The following is a 13,751-nucleotide window of genomic DNA, read 5'->3' as shown; positions in this document are numbered from 1 at the left end:
TCTACCCAATTTGTTCATATTGGTCCAGGCATTGTGAAGTTGATGTGTGTGGGAGACACACACACACACACACACACACACACACACACACACACACACACACAGAGAGAGAGAGAGAGAGAGAGAGAGAGAGAGAGAATGATCTCATAAGCTTATTTTCCTTAAGGGAAGTAGGCTAAAAACAGAACAGCCTTGCACCAATTATTTAAAGACCCCTTCTCACATTATGTTTTTAAGGCTTCAAGAGCACATGCAAAAACTTAAAGTGTGAATGCAACAAATATATTTGCAAACATGTATATTTTGTATTACATTTAATGTTTTAAGCTGATGTTCCTCTACAGAAGTGTACAACATTATATAAAGATCATAGTACATTAACAGACCAGTCCTGTGCATGTCTACTCAGGAGTAAGTACCACTGGCTGACATCTAGAGCAACAGCATGCTTATGGAATGAGCACATTTGCATCTAGTGCAAGAAATTAGCTTAGTTGCACTAAAAACTGGAGAGCTGAAGAATTGAACTATAGTGCTCTTGGGCAAAAGTTCCTATTGAAACAAATGTGGCATGTCACAATTTACTACAAGCATGTGTGTGATGGTGCAATGCTAGTCTGGAGTTCAAACATGCCATTGGCGCAACAGTTTGGGGCTTTGGGATGTGCACAAAACTGGAAAACCCAGTCTGGTTCCAGTCAAACCATACTCGGATCAAACCGGGTCCAGTCAACATAGGAACATAGGAACATAAGAAGCTGCCATATACTGAGTTCGACCATTGGCCCATCTCGCTCAGTATTGTCTACACAGACTGGCAGTGGCTTCTCCAAGGTTGCAGGCAGGAATCTCTCTCAGCCCTATCTTGGAGATGCCAGGGAAGGAACTTGGAGCCTAGATGTTCTTTCCAGAGCGGCTCCATCCCCCGAGGGGAATATCTTACAGTGCTCACACTTCTAGTCTCCCTTTCGTATGCAACCAGGGTGGATCCTGCTTAGCTTAAGGGAACAAGTCATGCTTGCTACCACAAGACCAGTTCTCTTCCCAGTCCAGTTCTATGCACACTCAAACTAGGCCCAGTTCAGCTTAAATTCAAGCCCGGATTTCTCTTTACGAGTAGAGGGGAAGAGGGTGGCTGGGGGCCTAAAACAAATGAGCTGGGATAGGAGGGAAGTTCCGAATTACCTTAAATCTGCCACTGCCAGCTGTCTTGGGAGTGGTTGGAGCGCATGGTGGCGGTGGGGGGGACTCTTCCCACCCCCAATGGAGCAGCCAGGCCTGTTTCGGGCCCAATTTGGGTCTCTGTGCTTGCACAGTGGCAAAAAAGATGGCTGCCACACATGCGCAGAGGCCGTTTCCGTGACCACACAATGGGGCTAGCCCAATATCTTCCTGCAAACACTCCACTGATCTGGATGGAGCCACTGTGTTCAATGGAGCTAACTCCCAGGTAAGTGTATATAGGAATATGGGTTGAAACAATGTAAAAGGAATTAAAATAGCAAGCAAAAAAAGCAGAATCTGAGCAACACAAACTAACAATCATGAAGCAGCATACCAGCAAGAAAAAAAGAAAAACTATTCCAAGATGTTCATAATGAAACAGCACAGTTTTGACTATCATTAAAATGTGAGCAGAGTGAGGACCAAATGGGTCTCCTGAGGAAGGGTGTTCCCAAAGTATGTCACAACTAAGAAGGCCCTGTCTCATGTCTCCATCGGCTTCATGTCAAACAGTGGCAGGGCATACATAAAACAATCTCACCCTGACATGCTTGTCAGGAAGTTGTCCTGGACTGCAGCTCTGTGGCAAACCCAGGGTCAAATCGCTCTAATGGTTATAATGATATTCCCTAAATGAATAATGCATTCCAAATTGCGGAAGAGGAATGTAGGCAGGGAATGAATGTTTTGTACTGTTTTGAAAAATAGATTTCAAATGAAAACCCAATGATGATTCCAGCATTAAATAATCTAGTATAATTTCTGTGTGTGTGCTGTGCTTTTGATACTTCTTCCAAAGGTTTAAAGCAGTAATTTATTCTCTGGCAACAGGAAACAGCTGATAATAGAACACTCCTTTTGTTTTGGATTTGCTGGCTTCTTCCCATGTCTTGTGCTTGCTTTGGCAGTCTATCTAGTGTTCCTTAGAAGATAGGACAGGGGAGGGGAAACCAAGTGTGCAGTTGAAGCCGTGAATGCCTAACTGCTGTCATTCCTGTTGTGCTCAGCACAGAAGTCTCAAGGATGCCTCTGAACCTTGATCCTTCTCCCCATGTATTTTAAAAGGGCAATAAAGTGGATTTATGTGAACTAGCAGATGAAGAAAGCATCCTGAAACCAGCACACAGATTGTACAGCCCTGATACTCCTAATCTGGAAAATATTTACCATCTTTAGCTTTAGAAATGATCAGAGGAGAATTAAAGAATTGGCTTGCACTTTTTTTGTTCCTTTGGACTCAATCCATCAGGAAGTTATCCTGCTCAAGACCTATTGAAATGAATTTACATGACTTACAAGGCCTTACTCAAATGTCATTTGCTATAGGAGTGCAGCCATTTTTCACTAAGGAAAATGGCATCACAAGAGTTAGATATGTTAATTACAACAATGCATGGAGGTCCACTGGTGATGGTAGCTGTTTGTGTTGGTTATAGATTGAGGTGATTATCTCTAGAAGTGAGGACTTATCCAGCTGTGAGAATGGGTCTCAGGCTTCTGGGCGTGTGTGTGTGTGTGTGTGTGTGTAGGGGCTTAATTGTTCTTGACTAAAATAAACTCACAGAATAGACTTCTGAGGGTGAAACCTAAGGTAAAAGCCACCATGGGGGCCCTTTTTAGAGTTGAAAGGTGGGAAAGAAATCATTAGATAATTATGCTGGGGTTTGTGGTTATTTAGCAAAGCACCAAGGAAGCTTCCACTCCAGTTACAGAGTGCAGAGTTTAGCTGATGCAGCTATTTAAGGAGCACGCATGGAGATCACTGTAGTGTCTAAACTAAGTTGATTTATTGGTGAAGTAGGAAAGGATAGCAAAGACCTCTCCTCTCTATCAGCTACATGATGAATAGGTGTGGGGTGGGGGGGAGAGATGGTTTCCATCTTCTCTCTAGAAGAAGAGGTCTGACTTGCTACAGAAAGTACCTGAGAAGTCAAAGCAGGGGTTATACAGCAGAGGAAAGCAGGGACAGGTAAGGAGACCCTCACTAGCTTACCTGTGCTCCCAATGCCCCTAGAAGTCATTTGGATAGTTGGTGCAAAAGGTCGATGCATTGGAACTCCATCTCCAACACCCCTTCTCATCGCCTGTCACACCGGTTCACGACTCCCATCTTCTCACAAAGCATCTGGAATCTGTCTCTGGGCAATGGCTTAGTCAATCCTGAGCCATTTTGGAAGGGTGGTATACAAATTAATTAATTAATTAATTAATCCATCTGCCACCATCTCTTCTGTTGGGCAGTGCTCCAACTGGACTACCCCTTTTGCCTGCATGTCTAGAACATCATGATACTTTATGGGATGTGCTTAGTTCGATATTTCATCTTCTCCATCTGGGAGATCTGGATACAACTTTGGTTATCCTCAAACATTGTTGTGGGTTTCCTCAATCCCAAAGTTCTATAGTAGCTGGTGTATCCACACCACTTCTTTGCAGAAATTTATTTATTTATAGACTCAGGGCCATGTACAAACAAGAGCAGCATCTGAGATTTAGGGGGGGGGGATAAACAAACAAAAATTAAAGGGCAAATGCCTGGTGGAAAAGAAATGTCCTCGATAAGGTTTTGAAGGCTGAAAGGGAGGAGGCAGACTGAACCTGGGGTGGGTGGTGGGGGAAGAGAATTCCAAAGTGAAGGGGGCAGCAACAGAGAATGCCCTTCCATGGGCCCTAGTACTATGGACCTCTCTGAGATGAGGGACTGAAAGAAGGGCACCCTGCAGAGGCGTAACCAGTGGGGGGCAGGCAGGGCACATGCCCTAGGTGCCAGTTGCAGAGGGGCGCCAAGTGCCCGCCATGCCCCGCCCCACCCCAACCACCTCAGTTGATTAAAAAAAATATTTTTTTAATCACGCCCCCGCCGCCTTCTCTGAGTCCGGGACGGGGCACACGCCCCCCAGGAGCCTCCATAAGCACTTACTTTTGCATTAATTTCAGGGAGCGTTTGCTGCCGAAAAGCGTCTATTCCTCTTTCTCTCCCTCCCAGAGAGGAAGAGAAGGAGAAAATACACGCTTTCAGGCAGCAAGCCTGCCCTGAAATGAGACTGAAGAGCTCCTTCCGGCAATTTCTACCTCGAGGCCACACCCCCTTTGCATGTGATATCATCATGTGACATGTCACATGTAAAGGGGTGTGGCCTAGAGCTCTAAAGAGTCCTGATACCTTCTGTGTATAGAAAGCTATTTCTATGGCTTTGTTTGAAGATCCTTTGGTGACTTTCAGGTCAGTGTAACTCAAACTTATGCGTGTTTCCCTGAGAATAAATTGCACTGACTACAATATAACTTACTCTGAAGTATGTATGGGATATCTGGCCTTGTATTTCTTGTCCTTTGTGTTATGTAGAATGAGATTCCTTAATATGCACAATATGGAAGCTAAAAACAATTTTCTGATCTATGGGCACAATGTTTGCAGAAGAATCTAGTTCTTAGGTAGTTGGGAGGTCCTAGTGCAAATTTGCCATGAGTGATTTCTTTGATTCTGAAAGAGTTTTCTTATTAAGATGAAGAATTCTGCAAAATATGTTTTCTACTTTGAACTGTAGATTAATCTGGGTCAGTTTTCACTCTGGCAATCTTATATGTTCCTGTTTTTCACTTGAGTTTTTCTATGTATTAGTATTAACAAAATTTTTGTATGTTTGATAAATCATAGAAGAGAGTCATTATCCAGAAAACTCATCACATATGTTTTATATGTATGTATATGATAGTTTTTATGGTTATTTTAATTTGATCTTTTAATATGTTTTTATAGCTGTAAACTGCCTAGAGACTTTGGTAGTGGGTGGTATACAAATATGTTAAATAAATAAAAAAATGTATGGTTACTATTTGTATTTGGAGTCACTTGAACCATTAATGGCACAGTGGGGAAGCAACTAGAGAGCAGGAGGCTGTTGGTTTGACTCCCCACTGGTGTGTTTCCCAGGATATGGGAAACTCTTATATCGGGCAGCAGCGATATAGAAAGGTGCTGAAACACTGCACAGGAGATGGCAATGGTGAACCCCTCCTGTGTATTCTACCAAAGACAACCACGTGGCTCTGTGGTTGCCAGGAGTCAACAACACCGACTCAATGGCACAAACTTAACCTTTATGTTACAATACGTTTGCATCCTGGTTTTTGGTTGAGGTTCCAGTTTGTTGTTTACTTCTGGTCTTTTTGGGGACTCCAGAAAGTTTCTATTCGCTTCTATTCTTGGAGATATTTTGGACTCCTGATTTGAGGGCAACTGTGTGAAAACAGCTCTTCAATCCAAGGTGTGTTCTTTAAGTTATTTGGTGAATGGATCATGTTGGCTCACTGTAGCTAGTTGATTCTAGTTAGGAGGATAGGTGTGAGCGGGCTGGGAATGTCTTATGTAAGGAACAGCTCCTTTTGTGAGGATCTAAGATCTCATGTGTGATCATAAAACTGCTCAGGATTACCCAGTTAAATTTCAGGCCTTACCTATGCAAAATGGAAATTGCATTAAATTCTATTTAACTTGGTTCTAAGTCAGATTCATTATAAGGAAGGTGTTGTGGCACATAACCATTTGATATTCATGCAGTAATGAAGAGTGAAAATAATTGGCTGTATAAGTAGCGTTTGTCAGGTGCACAACTGACTTGTCCTAAGTCATGAGAATGCAGACTAAGCAGTCCCCTGGCCTGAGATTTTCCAGCATGTGATGGCTACTAGTGAGGGATTGTTTTAGATTTAAAGACAGCACCTGTTATGTATTTTTCTGTTCTTTTCATTCTCTTCAACATTTATTCTCAACCCAAGGGAATTAGGCAAAGACCAAACAAAGCCCATAGTAGAAATGTGTTTATTGTTAATAAAATTGCCATCTCTGGCAATTTTTAAAAAACACCTGAAAACCCATCTTCTCACCCAAGCTTTCCCAGCTTTAAAAAATTGTCTGTCTTTAATATACAGATACAGCCTTCTTCAGAAAGCAGGAATCACACCTATCAGCTATTCAGAGAGGTACTAGAGACTGGATGTAGTCCTTACACTCGCTGATCAGCATGTTCATTGCATTCCAAATCCAGCATTGTGTATCCTGCCGCCCACGCCCCCCAGCTGCTATCTGCCTTGATAGTGGTTAGAGTGCTGGACTAGGACCAGGAGACCCGAGTTCAAATCCCCATCCAGCCATGAGACTTGCTGGGTGACTGTGGGCCAGTCACTTCTCTCTTAGCCTAACCTACTTCACAGGGTTGTTGTGAGGAGAAACTTAAGTATGTAGTACACTGCTCTGGGCTTCTTGGAGGAAGAATGGGATATAAAAAATGTGAAAGTTACTGACTGCTGGCAGATAGCAGCTGGGGGGTGGGGGCGGCAGGAGGGTTACTAATACACAATGCTGGATTTGGAATGCAATGAACATGCTGATCAGCGAGTGTAAGGACTATATCCAGTCTCCAGTACCTCTCTGAATAGCTGATAGGTGTGATTCCTGCTTTCTGAAGAAGGCTGTATCTGTGCTGCTTCAGCAATTTGCATCAGTGAAATAGCAATAGCAATAGCACTTACATTTATAGCACTTACATTTATATACCGCTCTATAGCCAGAGCTCTCTAAGCGGTTTACAATGATTTAGCATATTGCCCCCAACATTCTGGGTACTCATTTTACCGACCTCGGAAGGATGGAAGGCTGAGTCAACCTTGAGCCCCTGGTCAGGATCGAACTTGTAACCTTCTGGTTATAGGGCGGCAGTTTTACCACTGCGCCACCAGGGGCTCATTAGGTACAGTTATAATTTTCAGGTAGTGCCATAATTTTTTAATTAAAAGATTAATAAGCTTGACTTTTACTTTTTGAGCTGATATTATGGTGAAGTTATCTGAAAGATGGGTGCCAGATATTTTTTTTTGGGGGGGTGCAATTTCAGTGCTTGCCCTAGGCGCTGTTTTCCCTAGATACGCCTCTGGCACCCTGAGAAGATCTCACAGGATGGGTCAGGACTGACTGGGAGAGGAACCAGCACTTTGAATTGGACCTGGAAGAAAAAGGTAGTCAGTGCAGTGACCGCAAGAGAGGTGTCACACTATTATATCTCCTAGCACCCATAAGCAGGCAGGCCACCACATTCTGAACCAACTGAAGTGTCTGGGTTATCTTCAAAGGCAACCCCAGGTAGAGCGCATTACAGTAATCCAGATGAGAGATGACAAGGGCATGAGTTACCATTGCCAGGGCCTGCCGGTCAAGATAGGGCTGCAACTGGCAGACCAGCCGAAGCTGGGCAAAGGCACCTCGAGCAGCGGCCTCCACCTGCTGCTCGAGCAGGAGCCACGAGTCCAAGAGGACCCCCAAGTCATGGACCATCTCCTTCAGGGGCAGCGCAACCCCTTCCAGGGTGAGATTCAGACTCAGCAATTGACCAGATCGAGGAGTAAGCAAGAGCAACTTGGTCTTGGAGAGATTAAGTCTGAGCCTGTTTTGGCCCATCCAGACCCTGACAGCCTCCTGACACTGGGCAAGCACAGAAACGGCATCTTTGGAGTGGCCTGGCGTGGCAATATACAACTGAGTATCATCGTCATATTGATGGAATCTCATCCCAAATCGACGGATGACCTGCCCCAGCAGTTTCATGTAGATGTTAAAAAGAATGTGTGTGAGAACCAAGCCCTGAGGCATCCCACAAAGGAGTGGCCACAGGGCAGAGCACTCGCCACCAACGCACACTGACTGAAACCACCCACTAAGGAAGGAACGAAACCACTGCAAAACAGTGCCCCCAATACTCAACCCGCGCAGGTGCTCCAGAAGGATACCATGGTCAATGGCATCGAAAGCTGCTGAGAGATATTGAGCTTCTGTTGATGAGATCGCAACAAGTGACTGCTTGCGGCTAGCCCAACTTGTGGGCTAGCAATCTATATCTATATGAGTAGGGACAGATAGGGATCTATATCTTCATACAAGAACAGGTGTTGCCCACTTGAACTGCATCTCCAACAAAATAGACCCTACTCATGTGAAGGTGGTGACTCATGTGAAAAGTGGTAACTTAAAGCTATTTTGTCACAATTACCAGAGCTATTTCTAAAATTTGCATAATTAGTTCAAAATACCATTGGAGTCCCCTTTTGCAAGCTGAGCATTCCTCCTCTTTGTGCCAATCTGGAGGTAATGCTGGATCCTGCTAATCAGAGCCAGTCTACAAAATGCAAGTTCCTTTCCTAATAGCTATTTCTCTTCCTGAACCAAATGTTTCAATTCTAGTTTCCTAACCACAGTTAAGCAGTATGGTGGCTACAATCACCCCCCTTTGGTGATTTCAGATCCTGGTTTAAGAAAACTCTGGCTCGTACTCTGAACGAAGAGGCATGTGTGTGATCTGCACTTGGAGCAATTTCTGCTTAACATTAAGGATTAAGGCACATGTAGGATTCCAAGAAAACAAACTATCCTGTTTTCTTGTGCCTGACTTCAATTAGCAGGTAGTATTCCTAGTGTGTCATGTAAACTTGCAGCAATTTCTGTCTGTCCACAAGCATGGTGCAAGCTTTGAGAATGCCCACGAACCTATTTTCCTGGAATGGAAGGAAGTGTGCCAGTTGTTGACTCTAAGTGTGTACAATGACTGTAAGTGTGTACAGTGACCGTGAGTGTGTACAGTGTTGACTCTCATACTTTCTAGTTCTCAGTTATAGTGGCATAAGCACACAATACATAGAGAAACAATACTCATGATCACTGCAGGAGACTACCCCCTTCTGTGGGGAGGAAGCCCGAAAGTGCTTACCTCCCCGCAGACGATCACTGCCTCCTCTCTGGACAGCCGGATCGGCCGCCCGCACAATTACCGGCTCTATCATGGAGCCAGTAGGGACGGTGCGGATCGGGGGCTGCCCGGCTCCTGGAAGTCCCAGGATGCCCCCACACAAATGTGCGGGGCATTCCGGAGAGACCCCTGAGGCCAGGAGGCTGGTTGTAGCCTCCTGATTAGGGGGTCTATGTTGGAGATGAAGTTCCAGTGCATCGACCTTTTGCACCAACTGTCCTAATGACCACTAGGGGCATTGGGAGTCGAGACAGTGAGTCAGGGTCTCCCTATCTGTCCCTACTCTATGACCCCTGAACTGACTCTGCAGCACTTCCTGTGCTGAGTTACAATCCTTCCTTTCCTCCCAGAGAGCAGATGAAAACATCTCTCTCTCTCTCCTTACCTATCCACTATGTAGTCTTTTAGATTAGAGATAGGTCTTTCCTATCTGAATGTATTTAACCAATAAATATTTAGTGTTTAGTCATACAAGGATCTCCATGTGTTTTCTCTAAATAGCTGCAATATCCAAACCATCCTCTGCTACCTACTCTCTAACTGGAGTGTGTGCTCATCCCTTCGTGCTCTGCTGTTTTACCTATTGTGGGTAAAAATCAACAACCTCTAACAGTCTACTAATGTGTCACCGCAGCACGGAGGCGCAGCAGCACACAATCAACAAAACAAGGTTACCAGAGCGCTCACTCTGTTAACCTCACTTAAGGGGAGGGCTTGGTAGGTGGGCTAGCCACCAGGGAACCACCAGGCTCGCCCATGAGCCCAGTGGTTCTCACAACGGGGCAAGTCTGGCCGCTGCACAGTGGCAAGCCTGCCTAAATAATCACCCTCTTAAATGAGGTTAAGGGAACGAGTGCTCGCTTAGCCTTGTTTTTTTGGCAGTGTGTCTGCCACAGCTGCTTGCAGCCATGGTGGGCACACTCTGGGGGGAGGGTGGCTCCCAGTAAAGCACTGTGCTTTGCATTATTGGGGCTCCAGGGGGCGGGATGCTGCACAGAGGTCCTTCCCTGTGCCCAGCCCCTGGAGTGGCCGAGCGAAGTGCGGGAGCGCCACAGGAGAGCCGTCACTCATCTGGGTGGGCAATCCGTCCACCCAGGGAAGCATGGAGGATCATCTGCAGGGAAGGTAAGCTAAATCCTCCTTCCCTGCAGATCCGCCCGGAGTTCTTCGAATGGATTGTGTGAAGAGCTTCACTATTTTCCTTTCAGCAGTGTCGAGCGCAATATGATATACAGGTAGTGGATGCCAGAATCTAGGACTGCAGTCGCATGTAACAAGAAACCACGATTCCAGAGACCCGTGGTTCCGCACCCCCCATTCCCCTGCTTGCAGTCGTACATTCGGGAGAGGGGCCTCTCAGACTGCAGAGAGGCGGGGGAGCTGGCTGTGTGGGCTTCCTTCTTTCCTCAAAGACAGCCCACACAGCCAATAGGCGCCGCTGGATCAAGGGAAGAGCTTCTTCCCTTAACTTAGGTTTTAGAGAGGTGACACTGTGTGCCAGCGTTCATATGTAACACTGGCACAGGCAAACCGGAGGCCCAGCAGAGGAAACCAAGAGAGAACGGAAGGTAATAAAGTGCAGTTTGGGGAGGGAAACTGTGGGTCCATTTAATTTTTTTATTATTATAAATTCCAATTCCTAGTTTGCATGATCAGGTTTGGGAACTAGAGGCAAAAAGACTTCCAGTTTCTGGTTCCATGTGAATGCTGCCAATGATTTGGAGAACAGCAGTTATCCTAGTTTCCTGTCTCTGGGCCGGCAGAGAAACAAGATGTTATACAGATAGTGGGTACCCATTAGTCTTAACCAGATGAGTGTCAGTGCCTGGAACGGCATGCAGGGAGGGGGAACAGGATGTGCCCATTCACAACCTTAATTGCTAGTTGAGTGGGACTTGTAGACATATTGTTCAAACCATTGCCACGTCTTTTAAAAAACTTTTATGTTGCCTTGACATTCGTAAACAGAAATAACCATGTACACTGCCATGAGACAGGGTAGGTTATAAATTTATTTGTTTTATTACGTCTCTGTACCGCCCTATCAAAAGGCTCTGGGCGGTATACAACAAAAACAAACCATTTAAAACAATTGCCTTTAAATAATATTTTTTTAAAAATTAAAACAGTTTAAACCTGTTTAAAACCAATTAAGCACATTTAAGAACAATGTAAAAACCAGTAACAAACGTGAGCAATAATAATAACGATAATGCTTGACTAATTTTCAGAACATGAAAAAACTACCCAGTGGCCCTTTCTTTTCTATGTTGTGGCAATACCAGTTATCAGTTTTTGGACACATCGCCAGTTGCCAGGAGTAGGGTGGCAGCTGACTAGCTCTCTTCATGAGATATTAGACTCATGGACACCATCATTAACTGGGTAGAACAAGTGTTCTCTATCTAGTTTCAGGAGCTCTACACACTCCTGACTTTGATCTTCTGCAAGGGAAAAACAAGTTAGGAGGAGCTGACAATAATCTCCAAATGGCCTCCCACTGGGTAGGAAAGCTCCATCCTGCCCAGCAGCTGTCCCCAGGAAGAGGAAAATCCTTCTTACCCAATGGAAGGCTTGCTGGCAATCACTGCTGGCACCTCCTACCTTGTTTTCCCCTTGTAGACAATAAAAAATTGGGAGCACGCACATCTTCCGAAAATGGGTAGGTCACTTGTCCTACTCAGTTAATGAGGCTATTCCCACGATCATGGGGAAATGGACAAAGGAAGCTTTCACAGGTGAGCTCCCAAGCCGGCTAGCCTGCCTGAAACAGCCTCCCCTTAAACGAGCAGGCGCTCCGTTAACCTTGTTTTCCTGCTCGTGTGCCGCTGCGGCACACAGCAACACACAAGTTGACCCCCAACCAGGAGGTTACAAACAGCCTCCCAATATCGAGGGTCCTCCCAATGCCCTGCACATTTGCGTGGGGCATCCTGGGACTTCCCTACAATCCCCACCAGCTCCGTAATGGAGCTGGTAGCCATGTGGGTGGCCGATTCTGCCACCCAGGGCTATACGACTTCTCATCTGCGGAATCCCGCAGAACCCTCCCAGGCTCTACACATGGATCGTGTGTAGAGCCTCAGTGATAGTGTGAATGGGTGTATTGTTGTGTTGGTTACTGAGGAAATGCTGACCCCTGTTCAGGGTTGCAGCTTTGGAAGCTTTCTTCCTGAGTCACATAGCAGGTAGGGGAAGTAGATTAGGACCACAGTAGGAGCAAAAGTTGCTCTCACATATTCTTGTCCTGATCCACATTTTTAAAACCCCATGACTGCCATTAATATAGTGTGTAATCTGGCCCTGAGGATGGGAGAATGGAGGTGCTTAATTCTTTCTGTATCTGCCACTACTCTGCTCCAAATTACACCCCACCAACTGCTTTTCCTCTCTTGGCTCTTGGAAATGTTTTGTTGGTGTTCAGTGAGTTACCAGTAAAATTATGAAGATAATGTCAAGCCATTCAGACCGATCATTCTCCCCACTCCTAGGCAGATGAGAATATTAATTTATGACCCATTGTCTCCCACTTGCACAATGTATTAAACTTATTATCAAGGAGTCTTTTTTTTTTAAAAAAAAGGTAGAATAGTAGGTTTGTCGCCATGTTCTACAAAGGGCTGAGAACAAAAGCAAGACTTGACATTTCAGTTAATCTGCCTTTGTATTAGTTTGACACTAATTGCAGATATTTTTTTAAAGAGCTGTATTGTAACATTGCTCTTCATTATCAATGATCCCATAGTGGTCAGTGTTACATATCATCAAGTTAATTAAGCCAGAAAAAAGCACATTTCCATGGAGGATTTGCTGTCAAAAGATATTTTATTCAAAGTTTGGGCTGAGGCTGAGGTTAGGAGGAGAAGCAGAGATTGGGGAAGGGTTAGCATTGTGTCAGGAGGAGGTCTGTAACTACTGCACATTATTCATAATTCAACCGAAATATATTGATGCTGAGGTCAACAAGTGTGAAGTTTTGAAGCTTCCATCAGCTAGGTTTTAAGAGGCCCACAATGGGATGGAAATCACTCTGAATGGTATTTATTCTTCATCAAACTGACGAGAGTCCAAAAAACCGTTTTGATTTTTCTTCCTCTGCTATGTACCAATAATTGACAAGGAGAAATGCTGCATCAATATTGTTTAATATTTAATCATCTAGGAAATTAAAGGAGCTTGATAGTCTCTTAGCTAAAATGACCTTACTGAAGGCACAACTGAAATACATGGGACATTTGATGACTCTCCCAGTCCTATAGTCACTGGACAGCATCTAGACCAAGAACTTAGTCTTAACTAAGCTGCCTCATTGATTTCAGTGGCACTTAGCCATGACTGAATGCGACTCCATTTTTGCTTACCAAGCAGTTTTGATCATGGGCCTTGCCAAACACAGTGACCTTCTTCACACAATTACCTTCAGGTGGTCAGTGAACAAGCAGAGGGGTAAGCGGGACCACACTTGTTGGCCTTGTCCTTAGTGTATCCAGCTGGCCCCAGCCTATGATACCCACATGTTTATTAGGAGTGTAGAAGGGGCCCTACACATGTGTAGCTGATCACACATACTGTTCTTCCACATGATCATAAACCCTGTATAATCAGCATTCTCAATCACATGGAGAAACCCTACATGCAAATAGCTGTATGTACATAAAACCCCCTTTCATATTCCTAGTAAATACATGGACATTGCAGGCTAAGGCCAATGGGAGTGGTGCTACTGGGGGA

General features: G+C 44.8%; 1 long non-coding RNA gene across 1 annotated transcript in view; it reads right to left on the bottom strand.

Annotated features, from left to right (window-relative positions):
* Window positions 1–1,297, bottom strand: part of LOC128332013 (uncharacterized) — a 69,581-nt gene extending 68,284 nt beyond the window's left edge. The window contains exon 1 of the long non-coding RNA XR_008310510.1: window positions 1,186–1,297. This is a non-coding gene — a long non-coding RNA (uncharacterized LOC128332013). The remainder of the gene's footprint in view (window positions 1–1,185) is intronic.
* Window positions 1,298–13,751: the final 12,454 nt, after the last annotated feature.

The sequence above is a fragment of the Hemicordylus capensis genome, chromosome 6, assembly GCF_027244095.1.
Source record: "Hemicordylus capensis ecotype Gifberg chromosome 6, rHemCap1.1.pri, whole genome shotgun sequence".
Taxonomy (NCBI): domain Eukaryota; kingdom Metazoa; phylum Chordata; class Lepidosauria; order Squamata; family Cordylidae; genus Hemicordylus; species Hemicordylus capensis.
Note: the sequence above shows the minus strand (reverse complement) of the source record. Positions and strands in the feature narration are given on the sequence as shown.